The following is a 16,208-nucleotide window of genomic DNA, read 5'->3' as shown; positions in this document are numbered from 1 at the left end:
AGCTTTTGGTATATATCAATTCCTATGTATGTCTTTTTTTTATTTTGTAAATGGCATTTAACAGTATTCCATTATAGTTTTAATTATGTCAAAATTGAATGTTCTTTTTTTTTTTTTACTTGACAAAAGAAACAAAACTAAAAAATGCTATGATTTTAGTAGTTTTATATTAAAATTGCAAAAATTTTATAATATTGATGTTCCATGGTTTTTTGGGTAAAAAAGTTATTTAAACATATAAAAAGTAAAACTTGTAAGTATTAAAAAGGAATTAGGACATAGCAATGATAGTATATATAAATATTCATTTTATTTAAATTTATTTCTTTGTTTGGGGGGGTTTAGCCTTACATGTACTTAAAAAAAGCCATGAAATATAAAAAGTTGCTGATATTTATAACTATATATAAAAGCTGTTCCATTAAGATGAGAATGTAGACAGTTAAGCAATGTAAATCAAATCACTTGAGGGGTAAATTTTGGAAAAAGCTAATGGAATTAAGGGTTAAGTTTGCAAAAAAGTTTCTGGATCTAGAAGCTTCTCCAAAAGCTTGAATAGCTTCTCCAAAAACTTCGTTTGGAGCATGCAGAGCAATGGTATCTTTTTTGTTGAACAGATCACTGACAGCAACTGCAAATTTTCGAATCTATCAGTTTCACCCCCCTGATTCGCCATTATCGATCTCTTCAATCTTTACTTAGGAATAATAATTTTTTTATTATTTTCTCTTTTTTCTTTTTTCTTTTAATTTCCAAATTAAAATGTAGTAATTCTTTTTTTTTTTTTTTCTCTATGTCTATTTTGTTTGCAAAGTTCTTTTGGTGTTGTTTTCTGGTGGTGTTGTTTGTTCTCTTTTTATCGCACAACTCAGCTTCACAGATTTGTCGTCTTCTCCATCCCTACGTCTCTCCCTAACTGTAAGTTGTTTCTCTCTCTCCCTCTCCCTGTCTCTTTTAATCTAAAACCCTAAATTTTGATTCTGCCCATCGATCTTTTTTTTTTTTTTTAATTTTCAAGATCCCGGATTTATTTTCTCTAATCTGAATTACGAAGTTTGAATCATCGAGAATATTTCTTTTTATTTTTGTTTGTTTGTTTGTTTATTTATTTATTTATTCTATTTCATGCATGTTCTATTTCTTGATTTAATGCAATTTGTTAGGTCATAATTTGATCCTCTTATTTTGTGCAGGTGATTCTTGCATTTAAAGTTTCTTTTGGCTTTCAGGGTATTGACCAGATTGAGTTTTTTTGGCTTTTGGATTGGGTTATTAACTTTTTTTTTTTTTAGGACTGCTTCATATTGGTATGGTAGTTTCTATTCTAGGTGTTCAATATGGGTTCCTTATCTGGAATCATTCAACGTCCTCTAGCTGCAGTCGCTGCTATTGCTGTGGCTTCTGTTTCTGCTAATTTTTCTATTAAACTTCGATTTCCTTCATTGTTAATTTTTTTGTTGGAGACTTGATTGGGTGGCTTTGGTAGGTTGATCTGCTAAGTGGTCAAGGTTTATTTTGGTGATTACTCGGCAAGAATATTACGGTTATTGAAGAACTTATTAGAAAAATGGAGCTCTATACATCTTATGTAAGTAAAATTCAATACTATTTATAGAATTTTGAAATAGATTTATTGAATTATTGGAGATGATGACAAAATAATGTTGCATGTATTAGTAAGGATGATATATTATTTTACAGCTTTAGAATTTTTACTCTTAGTTTTTTGATGTTTTTTTCAATTATGCATTTAGCTTTAACATGTGAGGATTTAGAATCAATATATAAACCAATTTTTAAAAGCAACCCAACAACTAATGAAAAAGATTATAATAAACATGTAAATCAATAAAAATCAAATGGTAAAAACACTATTGAATTTTTAGAATCTGGGTTCTTTTTTTTGCCAAAATATATATTTTTTTATTTTTTAGCCAAAAAATATATATTTTTTCTTTCTTAAAAATGTACTTTTATAACTATTTATAAAAATGATTAGTAGTCATATAATTAGAATTTGTTTTTTCCTTGGTTTGTCAAAGTTTTTTTTTTTTTTTTTTGTTTCAAAGTTATTGTTAGGTTCACATGGCTATTTTTTTTATTAAATATGTTGTTCTTGAATGATTTCTCTTATTTTATTGACAAATTTTGCTTGGGTTTTAGTCGTTTTTGCTGACAAAAGGTATGTTGGTGAGATAAATCTTTTATTAAAACTTAATTAACATATATATATATATATATATATATATGTGTGTGTGTGTGTGTGTGTTACTTCATCATTTTTCAAAGGATTCAATTTATGTACAAATCCTTGAGATTGCGAAGGCACAATTATTATGATTTTTGTACTTATATGATATATTTTAACTCTATATATAAGATATTGGTAGACAAACCATTGTAGAAAAAGATCTTTTTGTTAGTAAATACTAAATCTATGCCTATTGTGATTTATGAAATAAATTTGAGCTTAACTTATTTTGATCACAATGTTGCTAACTTTGCCATTGAATTGTTAAAAGAGAATTTCCATAAATATTTGAATAATGATAGAATAAAACAATGAAAGTAACTGTGTGAGGAAGTTTGCAAGACATATTAAGGTTTTCTTGAGTGGTTTTGCCTTTGGAAGCAATATGTTATTGTAGTTGTTTTCATTCCTCTAGGATACTCACATCAATTAAAAAATAAACAAGTGAGCTTAGTTTATGATTCTTGCTTCAGTTCAAGTTTTTAACTTTATTTTATTGGTTTTGTTTGTATTATATTTAATGAGAAACTTTTTTTTGGACTTAATTAGCTGCTATGGTAACAATTTCAATCCTCTACTCCTTTCTATTCCATTGAAAATAAACTCAAATAGCCTCAAGTCAATTCGTTTTTTTTATTTTTTTAGTTATTGTTATATGTGAAATTCATAACTTTGACATTTTATTAACATTATATTATGTAATTTTCTTTCTTTGAAGCTAATTCTTACGTACAAGTTGTATATATTTGATAAGAAAAGAAATACAAGTTTTGGGTGTTAGATACATGTGAGAAATTAGAACCACTTGAAAAAGAAAGATAGAAGAATAAAATTGTATATGTAAAATAAATAAATCATTACAGGAGAATAGGTATTTAGTTGCCTTTTTTTTTTTTCATGTTTAGTGGTGTTTATAATTGCCACTATATGATTTGCTGTGTTTGTCAAAAATGCCATTAAAAGTACCAACTATACCCGCATCGGGAAAAATAACGGCGTTTTAAGAAAAATGCCACTAACTTAGCGGTGTTTTTGTAGGAAAAATGTCGCTAAATTTTCTAAATTGGTGGCGTTTATGGATACAAATTCTACTAATTTGGTGGCGTTTGTGTCTGGAAAAGCCACTAATTTAGAGGCATTTGAGTCAAAAAAACACTTCTAAATTTAGTGGTGCTTTTGGACACAAATACCACTAAATTCATCCTTTAGAAGTATTTGTGTTGGGAAATGTCGTTAATTTAGTGACTTTTTTTACTAAAATGCCTCTAAATGAGGGAATTTACTTTTTTTATTCAATATTTACTATTATAATTAAATAAAAAATAGATAAATATTTTTAAAATTATAAAAATGAATTTAAATTCCTGAATTGAATATTATAAATATTTAAATATCTTAATACATAATTTGTTTCAGTATACATGTAACTCAAAGTTTAATACATTAACATTCAAATTGTTTCAGTAAATTAACTAAAAATTTAAAATGTATGAAATTGATGACCACTTAAATTTAAAGAACTACCATTTGATGTAGTGTTTTTTCTACCACAATCACTAGTTTGCCAAGAACCTACTAAAAAAAGTAAAACTAGTTTTTACACTTAATAATAAGCTATTTCTAATATTAAAAAAATATAAATAGTTACTAAATATAATACTTGAGTTGGTGGATCACCTAGATTGCTCATTGGAAATTGTTGTTACACAAAATTCATAAGAGTTTTGAATTGATCATGCCGTAGTAGTCAGCATTTTCCTCTAAAAGGTTTATGTCCCTAGCACTACCATAGCTAGTAGTTGATGAAATAACAACAATTCTTGAATTTTGTGTTTTTTTAAATCACTCACAAAATTTGTGTAAAATCTAAATCCATTGATGATGAACCCTTTGTATCATTTCACAATCTTATTCAGACCTTATGAAAAACATTTCACCTTTTCACTAACAAGCTTTCCACTCCAAACCTATAAAGGTGGAATAAAATATATGTTATTAATTTTATTTATAACCTAAGCATTCTATGTATAATTCTCAAAATGGGAAGTATGGTATTGCTTACAGTTTTTCTTAACCATTCATGAAAATTTTTAATGAACAACTTATCAAGCTCTCGAATGTTTGATCGTCAATAATGTGCATGAGCTCTCCAATTGTTTTTATATTCACTATATGCATTAAAATACAGAATTAACAGTAAGAAGCAAAGTTTATAACTTATGCTTAATAGAATAAATGGTTTCTTCTCACGAATAACTTGTATGCGAAATGATTTAGTTAAGTCATGATGAAAAAGAACATATTAATGAGCCTATGCCCAAGATTTATCATCTAACTCCACCACTTTGGCTTTGCTTATTGGTTGTCTAAAACTTTCAAAAAGATAAATGTAGGCAAAGTCAATATGCTGCATACCAAGATTTTTTTATGGTCTATTAAAACTTGTTTCAACATCTTCCAAATATAGAGAACAAAATGTCATACACTTCTCTACTAAATATCCTTCAGCAATAGAACTTTTCGGATAACATTTGTTGCAACAATAAGATTTTAACCTCCTTAAAAACCCAAAACATAAAACATTGGTCATATACCTTTTTAATTAGAATGGTATCATAAATACTAACAAATTATTAACAAATAATACCTTTCAATATGATACATCCATCGATAATAAATTGGTCAACCAATTTTTGCTTCATATGGAATGTGGCTAACCAAATGCATCATAATAGTGAAGAAGTTTAAAAGAAAAATCTTTTCTAAATGTTATAAAATAATCGCAGCTCAATCTTAAAGTTCGTCAAGCTCTTTCATATTCAAAACTTTTCAATAGAAAACTTTAAATATGTTACTTAATTTAATTACAACTGAAGTGACTTGCTTTAATATTGATAGACGTAAAGCAAAGGGAAGTAAGTCCTTCATCAAGATGTGGTAATCATATGACTTTAATGAAGAAAGTTTTCATTGCTTCAAATTCACACATCTCGATATATTTGACGTATAGCCATCTAAAACTTTTACATTTTTCAACACATTGTATAACACATCTTTCTCACATTTAGACATCATAAAACAAGCAAGAGGTAATTAAGATTTGCCATTAGAAAGCTACTTCGGATGAAGGTCAGGATGAATCCCCATGTTAACTAGGTCAAGCTGACTCTTTAAGTCATCTTTTGATTTTCTATTCACATTGGTATTGTCCCGATAAAATTTTCATAAATATTCTTCTCTATATGTATCACATCAATGTTATGACATAATAAATTATATTTTCAATAAGGTAAGTCAAAAAAGATACTTCTATTTTTCCATTACTTAGACTTATTAGGGTCATCTTTTTAATCTTTCTCTCTATCACTTTGAATGTCAACATTACCAACTTGAGTATCAGCATCACTAATTTGAAGAATATGAGGCTGGATACCTTCAAAGATCTCTCTCACTATTTTTCTTGATTGAGTCATTTTTTAATAAATGAAATTGATATATTTTAACTTTGACAAGATATTAGACCTAATAATTGGTAATAGTGCTCTCTTTGACTTTTCAATTCCATCAAATAGATGTTTTTGAAATCTAAATCAATGATTATCATCTAACCATCTATGATGTGGCATATAACTTAACTTTTTACCGTTATGTAACCACTTCGAACATGTCTGTGCAGCATAAGATAGACAAGCATAACGATCTTTGGTGCTCCAACCAAATAAATTTACATAAGTAAAAACATCATTGATAGTCCACAATAAGATAGTATGCATATTGAAGTTTTCTTTTTTTGAAGCATCATAAGTCTCAACTCCTTCCCATAACTGCTTTAACTCTTCAATCAAAGATTGTAAGTAAATGTCCATATCATATCTTAAACCTTTCTCCCTAGGAATTATCATAGACAAAATAAATGATTGTTGCTCCATGGTAATCTATGGTGGCAAATCATAAGGAATCAAAATAACTAGCCAAGTACTATAAGAAGTACTCATCACTTTAAATAGATTAAATTTGTTAGCTATTAGTCCTAGCATAACATTTTGAGAATAAAAAATAAAGTCTGAAAACCTAAGGTAAAATGATTTTCATGCCAAAGAATCAACAGAATGCCTCAATGATCCATCATCTGTCTGCTTATTATGATACCACTTTATAGAATGTGTAGTTTTGAAAGATATGAAGAGTCGTTGAAGTCTCAGTATTAATGAAAAATAATGTAAAACCTTTATAGGCTTCTTTTTGGCATGAACTTTATCATCATCTTCATTCAACCTTTCTTCAGTATTTGTGTCCAACCAGCAGAATTACTATACATATGACAAGATTATTATTTTTTTCTATTAGGCCAATATAATATCCAATCATTGGGACAACTATGAATTTTCTCATATCCAAGACCTAACTCTTTGATCATTTTCTTTGAATCCTTACTAGATTCAGAGATTTTTGTAAAAGGAAACATTTCTTTCACAAATTCCAATAATAAAGTCAAAGAGTTTTCTGTCCATCCACATAAACATTTCAAGTGAAAAAGATGCATATAGAAAGACAACCTTGATGCTTAGATCCTTCATAAAGTTCTTCATTCATATCTTCAAGTAACTTATAAAACTTTGATGCTTCTCCACTAGGTTGTTGGTCACCTACACCTATCCTATGTTCACCAAAACCATTCATTTCAACATTTGACTCATTAAATCCATCATTTTGAGAAGATAGATTATGAAAATGTTGGTTATGAATGTTGAAAGCATCCCATAACATACTTTCTATGTCATATTGTCTAATAGGATCATGTTGGTGTTAGGGTGCCTTTAAAGTTGAAGGAACTTAAGTTATTAACCTTGATAGTATAAACTCTCCATGAAAATTTCAATTAACATATTTCGAGATAAATCCAATTCAAACTAAATGTTTCAAAATAACTTCACAGATTTGCCAATCAATATTAGCACACCTCAAACATGGGCATAATATCATATTATCTTCACTTGTATTATAAAATGCAAAATTAAGAAAATTTTTAACTCCATCTTGGTAGTTTCAACTTAATCTTGACTTTTATATCCAACCCTTATCCATTTAGTACTTGTTACATTATCAAACCAAAATTATATAATTAATTATATGAAAACAAACTAAATATTACACTTAAATTAGTAACAAACTTAGATCTCCTAACAAGTTACTTGAATTATTCAAAGGTGATTATTTGTTGAAAAGGAAAATACCTTCACAAATTCAAAACACTAGTGGCCAAAGACCCGATTGATAGAAATGGAGCAATTAATGATGAGCAAATCTTAATCTGAAACTAAAAATAAACAAAATAAAAACATATTAGTATTTTTACAGATTAATATACAAAATGAGAAAAAAAATTAAAAACAAATAGTCAAACAAAAGTAAAAAAAAAATTGACAAAAGAGCATTTGACAAATAGCTATTTAAAACACCTCTATCGTTACCATCCTTAACAATAAGGTGAAATGAACTACTTTAACAGTATCTTTGAGCCATAGTTGAATTTTGTTTGACTCTTTGGATTGATGAAAGAGCTAATAATTAAATTATTCTTTTTAAGCTAACTAAACCATTCTTTTTAAGCATATAATGTTAAAAGTATTTCAAATAAAAAATCAGTTGGCTCATATATTATGTTATATATCTACAATAAATCACTCGCAACAAATGATCCTAGTGATCCTTACTAACTCATCTGCTCTTTAGAAATTTTTAGGTCTTTATAACATAGGTGGAAATGTTTATTCATTCTAACTGTAAACATCTAGTAGTCCTAATAATCAAATGGGTTTGGCTGTGAGTGCCTTGGGTCTCATATCAAGTAATTCATCAGGATCATAAAGGAAAACATTATTTTCAGAGGATTTCCAACATCAAAGCATCATTATGTTTGGGCAAGATAGGTGTCCTACAAATGGGTTACTAGATGGAAAAGAATCTGTTAAACAATAAATAAGTAAATAAATAAATCTAATAGAGCCACAAGAAAATTTTAAAGTAGGACCAGTTTGTGAATCAGACAAAAATTTGGAATACAGGATAATTAAGCAAATGCATGTGAACAGTGGGATTAAACCTTACCTCATGTATCAATAGGGAGTAGCCCAAATGGAAGTAACGACACCAAGGGCGTACACCCCAATCGCGGTCCCAACAGCCTCCTACCTAGACTCCGTCGCTGCTCCAATCCCCACAAGACCCAAATCACAACCGGCACTCGTTTCAAAATCGCCTCACCGGCGTTTCCCACCATGGCATCGGCGAATAACACCACTACCCATTCCCTCAACTAGAGCGAGTCGAGGAATGGTTATTCTTCATAGTTCCGAGGATTATGTTGATAGCGAGTTATGACTCAAAAAGCTGAGTTGACTATGGTGCGAGAGGGAAGGTTAGGGACCTAGCAGAGAATGAAAGGATGGGGGTGGAGGGAAGTGAGGGTTTGGTAGTGGTGGGTGGCAGCTGTTAGAAGCTGGTAAGGGAGGACTCCGGAGAAGGTTTGTTTGATTAGAGAGATAAAGTCAGTGTAAGCTGAGTCGCATGCTAATTGTGGAGAGGAAATCCATAAAAAACAAGAGACCAATGCCGTAAATGGAGAGGAAATCAACCAAAAAAAAGAGGAATTAGGCTGAAAACGAAAGGAATCGATTGGAAAAATATAAAACATGGTAGGAGAAATTAAAAAAAAAAAAAAGGCAGAAAAAGAGGTTTGGCAAGTTGGAGAAATTTTTAGTGGCGTTTTCTTTTTACAAATGCCACTAAATACCTTATTTAGTGGCGTTTTCTTTTAAAAACGCCACAAAAATACACTTAAAACTGAGAGTTTTATGTTATTGAAGACAATTTAGCTGTGTTTACTATAAAAATGCTGCTAAATCTATAAACATACTAAAAATTAGCTGGGTTTGTTAAAAAAATGTCATTAAAAATTTTAGCATATCGTACTTTGTTTTTAAGAAAATTATATTTTTATATTTAATAAATTTTTATAATTATACGGCAGCACATAACAAAATGCCACAAAATGAAGGCTTTTAGTGGCATTTTTTCATGTAAATGCCGCTATATAGATAATTAGCAGCATTTTGTAAAAAACACCGCTAGATTTAAAAAAAAAAAAAGGATTTTGTGGTGTTTACTTGTAAACACCAAAAAAAAAACCTACCACAAAATGTTCTTTTTCCTGTAGTGAATTAAGCTGATTTAAAAACTCATTGGTATCAAGTAAGGTTGAACTAAGATGCTAGGTTAGGAGTTTCTAGACCTAATTATTCATAGATGGAACCTAAATCAATTATGTATGCTACTTTTTGAGAATTGCTGTAAATCATTCTTTTTATTTCTAATGTCATATATGTAGCTATTGCAATAGCCATCACAATTGCAAAAATTTTAAAAAACAATGGTTTAGCTATTGAAAAGAGTAAGACGTCTTCCACTTTATTATGTTTTAATTTATTTAAAAAATGTGTTAATGTAACCATTGAGTCTTGATAATCATTGGAATAAACCGGTAGCTCTGCAAAGATAACAAATTCAACAGTTGACATGAAGGACTCTAGAAGGTGACCTGTCCAAAAAACAAAGGTAAATCGACTTAAAAGCTCTTCATTCTTCCTTTTGGATACACCATGGTTTATGCAAAAACATATTTGTAAGCTAAGATATATTAGTTCTCTTCAGATAAAGTTAAATTTTAAAAGTGATATAGGAAAATTCAATATTAAATTTTTGTTTATTAAACACTCCATGTTATTGGTGCTTATTTAACCATAATGTTATAGTCATTGCAATATTGACTTTTATCCTTCCTTTTAGCATGGCTATTGATAGATATGCTTTACGTTATTTTCTCATATTGAGATATTACTGGGGTGCTAGATTTGGTTACTTAGTTGAGACTTTAGAATGTGGTTGGTGATGATGCAACTCTCTATCGTACCATCCTAAGTGTAGTGTATGGGTTCAAATATATGTAGAATTCAAATTAGGAAATGTAAAATGTATCACCTAAGTAGAAAAATCTGTTTGGAGGGTGCTAAGGTTTCTTGATTGAGAGTATTACACAGGATGTAGATGTGTGAAGAATTCTTGGTGGAATAAGATGTACATGATGGATAAACTGTAGCCTGGAGATTCCTCCTTACATTTTCTTTTTTGGGTAATACCTCCGATATGGGTGTAGCAAAAATCATTGTTTCCTCATTGTATCCAAAATATGAGGATCCTTTTAGTAGTGATTTTATTATACTCAGACTATTTGGTTGTTTTGATGCTTAGGTAAACTGATTGAGATAGATGATGTGGGTGGAACCATTTATCTGTAGGTGGAACTAAGTTCTTATTTGCTTTTTTGAGAGTGGTATTATGTCTTTTATCAAATAAATTCGGTTTTGTGCCATATATTCAAATTTGGTTTTTACGTTTGATGCCTTGACATCTGCTTGTGTTGAGTTTCACTGTCATATTATACTCTGGCAGTGGCTGATATTGCTTGCTTCTACCATGACTTTTCACTTGTCAACCACTAGATTACTTCTCTTTTCTATGCCATCCAATAGACATTTACAAACATAGTATGCACACAAATTGATAATCCTTTCTAGATAGTGTCAATCGTATGTTAATAACTTTTTGTTAACCAAATTACATCATTTTCTGGTTACACTAATGAATAATGATCATAGAAATTTTAATTTGTTTATCCATCCTTTTCTCATATAATTGAAGCATAGATGTTGTTGGTTTGCTGAGTGCTTCATTTGACTTCTGACCAAATGCAGGAAGACTGACGCAATAGTATAGGATGTGTTGAAGAAATTCAAGCCAAGTTACTAAAAAGCGCAGGAGGTTGCAGCTAAACGTGAGAGAGCCATGGTGTATGCTCTGGCAAATCAGGTAAGAAATGGTAAAACTATTGTAATTTATAGAATGGCAAATTCATAGTCCAATGTAGTTTATGTTATTTATAGAATGAAAGTTCTACCCCCCAAATCAGTGCTCAGATTGAGACAGAGAGAGTTTTCAGTGTCTTATTTCATTTCAATAAATTTGAATTTTACCCTATCACTTAAGTTGGAAATAGTTGAAGGGATAGCTTTAACATTCTCAAGAGTGCTTTTATGGAAGTTGGAGATTCAAGCTTTTGGATAACTCCTGAAACCTCTAATTAACAACTCTCGATTATCTTTCCTATTATTGAAATGTCTTCTTTTCACTGGGTCAAAATATGATGATCCACACCAGTAACTTAGAAATTATTTATTATCCTTTGTTTTTTTTTTTAAACTGTTTTAAACATTATCTATTATTCTTTGTTTTTTCGGAATAATTTAAAAACTCTGACTTCAAGTTACTACATTTTCTACTTTTCTTTCATGAAATTTTTTTTTTCATTATTAAAACAAACCTGCAGTATTGCGCGGGCGTTCACACTAGTATTTATAATATCTTTGTGGCGTAGCACAGGATTTTTCCTATTGGCCGAATATTTAAAAAAAAAAAACTTTAAATTTGAACGAACTTACTTGTAAGCATGGCTTAGATCATGAACAGCTTGCAACATATTGAAGTCCAATTTAGCAAGGTCCAGAAGACTCTGATGTCTGTCCTGTCTTTTTTGGTACACATCTATGAACCATCTGGTTTCCAACCTTGGTATTCTCCAATGCAGTGGAAGTTCCAAAGCATGATCCACTAGCATCGACGCATCATATTCATCCTTGTTCTGCTTCAGATATTCTTTGAGTTGTTTTGCTGCACAATCTCTTGCCTTCTCCAAGATGCTCTCACCCTCAAACAAAAGGTATGAAGCTTCATACAAGCTCAGCAGCCCTTTCCATTCCTCACAATAACCTGCCTTTAAGTTCCCTATCTCGTTCATGAAATGGGAGAAAACCTCTGCTTGTAATAAACATTTCAATTGTAATTATCAATATTTCTCCAATTTTTTTTATTTTATATTTACACAAAATTAATTACTACTTGGACTTTTACCTGGAGTTACATTACAGCCATGCTGCCTTAGGAGCCTAAATTCAAGTGATGTAGCATATAAATTGGTATGATCAGCCCTTACGCACTCCAAAATCCCCTTGGTTTCATTTTCAAAGAAATGAGATAATCCGAGTCTCTGCAACGCATCGACTAGCTCGAGCTGCTGCAAAGGATCCACCACTTTTTCAAGCATCATTCTCACTTCTCCCACCAGTTTCACTGCTCATTCACCATATGATTCGCCCTATACATCGACGATAAGGAATTCTGTTAGCTACCTGTCATGCTTAAAAAAAAATTATTGATAATTAGCATTCTGCATACTATATAATCACTCTTGAGCGACTGAATATAATCGTCCTTCCAATTGTGGGATGGTAATTAGCAGATCGCCTAACAATTTTTTGATCCAAAACTTTGGCGGTAGCAACCAAAAATTTGGAGGATTGAAGAGCCATGAAGAAAGCTTTAATTTGGAACTATAGAAGTTGGGTTAATTTTTTGTTGTCTCTTGAGATATAATTCGTGACACAACATGCCAATATATACTACTATATAGACCATCAACGTGACCAACAACTACCTATCCGAGAAAAGACCATTAATCAACTTGTATTTGGTTAGATATTTTAGATCCAATGAATTTAAAGTACGTAAACATGATTAAGTGCGTAAAAAATCACATTAGTTGAAGTTTAGTTCGAATTCCAACCATTTTTGTTTGAATTCTAAGAATAATGTATTGTTCAAAACAATCGACTATGTTCACAGAAGTCTGTGGTGAGCTGATGTAGTAAGGTAGCTAAGCTTCCTACAATCGTGCAATTTCGAGAATCTAGTTGAGTAAAACGAATGACTTGGTGAAGTAAAAAATGGCGACGAAGGTGGTTGGTAGCTCATACGTCTTGTGACATAACAATTAGCCATGATTTTCTTCTTAAGATCTGCAGCCGTCAAAAAGCCCATTCTGCCAAGGAATCCAACCAAATACAACTTGATTATCGCAATTCCCGTCAGCCATCCACCACGAAGACAGATTATGTATCGAACAAATGAGGCTGATGGGCCAAGAAATTTAGGGCAGCGTTTTCAAGCCTTCAAAGCCTTTATTTGCGATTACCATACCTTCAACCACCGGAATATCTATCTATTTATATCCTATATATTAATCATCGTAAATTTGACTTACTATATATAAGACCTGCCATGCGGCAGTTTCTTTTCTTTTTATTTTTATTTTTTATATTTTAATTTCTATTTTTCTTTTCATATTTAATTAGTTATTTTTGTAACCACTACGCGAATTGAAAAATATAAAAAGTTTCTTTTGTTTTTATTTTTATTTTTATTTTTTATATTTTTATTTTTATTTTTTATATTTTAATTTATATTTTTCTTTGCATATTTAATTAGTTATTTTTGTAACCACTAAGAAAACTTATCTTTTTAATAAAATTTAAAATTAATTAAAATTTATTAAAAAGATAATTTTTGAGTCTATGAAAATAATTGAGTTTGAAAGTGCAATTATATATGAAAAAAAATTAACACCTCACAGTACCTATTTTAAAATGTTATAGAGTAATTATGTGTTATCTTTTAATATTGACAAAAAAATTTTAATTTTGATATTTAAAAATAAAATTTTAACCTTTTTTATCATAATTTTGATTTGTTTAATTTCCTTCAAAAAAATTTATTTTTTTCTTTTTCGTTAAATAAAAAATATTATTTTATTTTTATTTGAAAAATAAATTAGAAACTTATTATTGAAAATTTCTTGAAATATTCTAATATATTGATAACATTAGAAAAATTACTTAAGGATTTCTTAAGAATTACCATTTAAAATTTCTTAGAATATCATCTTTGGCTCATATTTTTTAATTAATTAATGCCAATAATATTCATACATTATTATATGTAATTTTATTCCTAAAAAACTCATTTTTTAAATTTTTTTTCAATTTTAACAATATAAAAGTAAATAAACAAAAATCTCTTATATTGAATATCTTCCTAAATACTCTAATACTTTGGTATCATTTTAGAAAAATATCCTCACCTAAAGACTTTTAAGGAATAACTGCTCACAATTCCTTAATATATTATAATTGGAGGATTTATTTATTTTACAAAGATATTATAACATTTTTTAAAATATATATATTTATTTTTAAGAATTTAAAAGTACATAGATAAACAAATAAATAACTTAACAAAGTAAAAAAAATAAAATAAATTACCCAATAAGACTGATCGAAATTGGTTAATGGTTCAATGATAGTCTGATCTGGTTCAACGGATCCTTATATTAGTTTAGGTGTTTAGACATATTCGACCAATTCAGCCATGGTTTGACCAATTCAGTTACAGTTAAATTAAACTAATCCAAGAATTGTCAGCTGTAGCCTAGCACGAGTTGAGTGTGTAGATATCGGGTCAGGTTCAGCTTATCAATTGTTTGATTTTTTTTTCTACAAAAGATAAGTTTTATTTATTTCATTTCAAACATTTCCTCTAAAAAAAAAGTTTCCAACACTCTTAAAATCCAAGAACATCAGCCACCTAATCTCAGATTCCTATGATTTGCCACCATCAACTGTTGCCTCTTCTACCTTTAAACATCGTCGACTGCCACTGGCCAATGTTGGTTAGCTCCCAAAAAATGCCCAGTAGCTCCCCTTGATCCCCTTTTTCAACCTACAAGATTAGATTTTCCCAAAAGTTTGTAGATTTTCCTAAACCTAGGATGAAAGTTTCCTCTTCAAACAAGAAAATCGCCATCTTCCATCACTTCAAAAACCACCATTTTCAACTATGTCTCTCACCTTGTACTAGGCTTCCTCTCCTCCAAAAAAAACCTAGCCTAAAATCTCTTTTAACAAAACAAATCCAAAATCCCAAATTTGATATTTGTAAAAAAAAAAAAATTAGTGAATTCAGCTGTTGTTACCTGTAAAAGGGATTTTTTTTTTGTTTGCATTTTTTTATTGGTTTTTGGTGGTTGATAGTGGTTTGTGTAAGTGGGTTATTGTTTAATGGTGGAGATTTGGTTTTTTGGGGTCATGGTAGGGTGGGTTTTTGCTTACTAATGGTTAGTTTTTGCTTACTAATGGTTAGTTTTTGCTTAAGACAGTGTTGTTCTCTAGGGTGGGTGATGGTGCTGTTGGTGATTGTAGTTTAAGGGTGTTGATAAAGGTGGGTTGTTCACAGGGTTTTCTTTAGTAGAGCTTTTGGTGCCCAAGAAAAATAGCTTCTTTTTGTTGATTTCTCTGTTTAGTTTGTATAAGCATTTTCAACTTTTAGGTTCAGGTAGAGATTTGGTGGATAAGGTGAGGGGCTATGGGTAAGATGAAGGGTTAATGGTAGTTTAGTTTCGGCTATAATGGTGGCTAGTAGGGTGGCTTAGCAGTTCAGTGAGTAGGACGGCTGAAATGCAAGGCTAACAGCTCATATTCCTAAAGGTGTAAATGACACATTAGTTCTCGCAAGCGACTGGGGTTTGATTTAAATAAAACTCGAATTTATCTTAATTATTATCAAGTCAAGCTCTAGCTTGAATAGCTTAACTTATCGATCTAGTTGAGTTCGAGCATTCTTATACCCAACTCAAATAGTTCGTGAGCCTAATCGAGCTTTTATATTTAAATATATTTTTATTATTTTAATTAATAAAATATCTCAAACTTGAGCTTGAGCTCGAGCACAAACACGAGCATAAATAATCTAGCTTTTGTCGAATATAAGAATCGAACTTATTTTACATATTAATTGAGCCTAATTGAGCAAACTTGAGTAGTTCGATTTCTATCTTCAGTTGAGCTTGAGCTAGAAAAATAAAACTCAATTGAGTTCGAGCCAAGTTTCGAGCCTCGAATTTTGAATTAAGCTCAAGCTCAAGCTTAATACTGTATCAACTTGAACTCAATCG

The 16,208-nt window shown here is 30.1% G+C and overlaps 1 pseudogene; it reads right to left on the bottom strand.

Moving 5' to 3' along the window:
* Positions 1-11,801: 11,801 nt before the first annotated feature.
* LOC111300984 (myrcene synthase, chloroplastic pseudogene) lies at positions 11,802-12,470 on the bottom strand (annotated as a pseudogene).
* Positions 12,471-16,208: the final 3,738 nt, after the last annotated feature.

Source organism: Durio zibethinus, chromosome 18, assembly GCF_047325235.1.
Source record: "Durio zibethinus cultivar Kanyao isolate XHJ-2024 chromosome 18, ASM4732523v1, whole genome shotgun sequence".
Taxonomy (NCBI): domain Eukaryota; kingdom Viridiplantae; phylum Streptophyta; class Magnoliopsida; order Malvales; family Malvaceae; genus Durio; species Durio zibethinus.
This window is presented reverse-complemented; position numbering and strand designations above follow the sequence as displayed.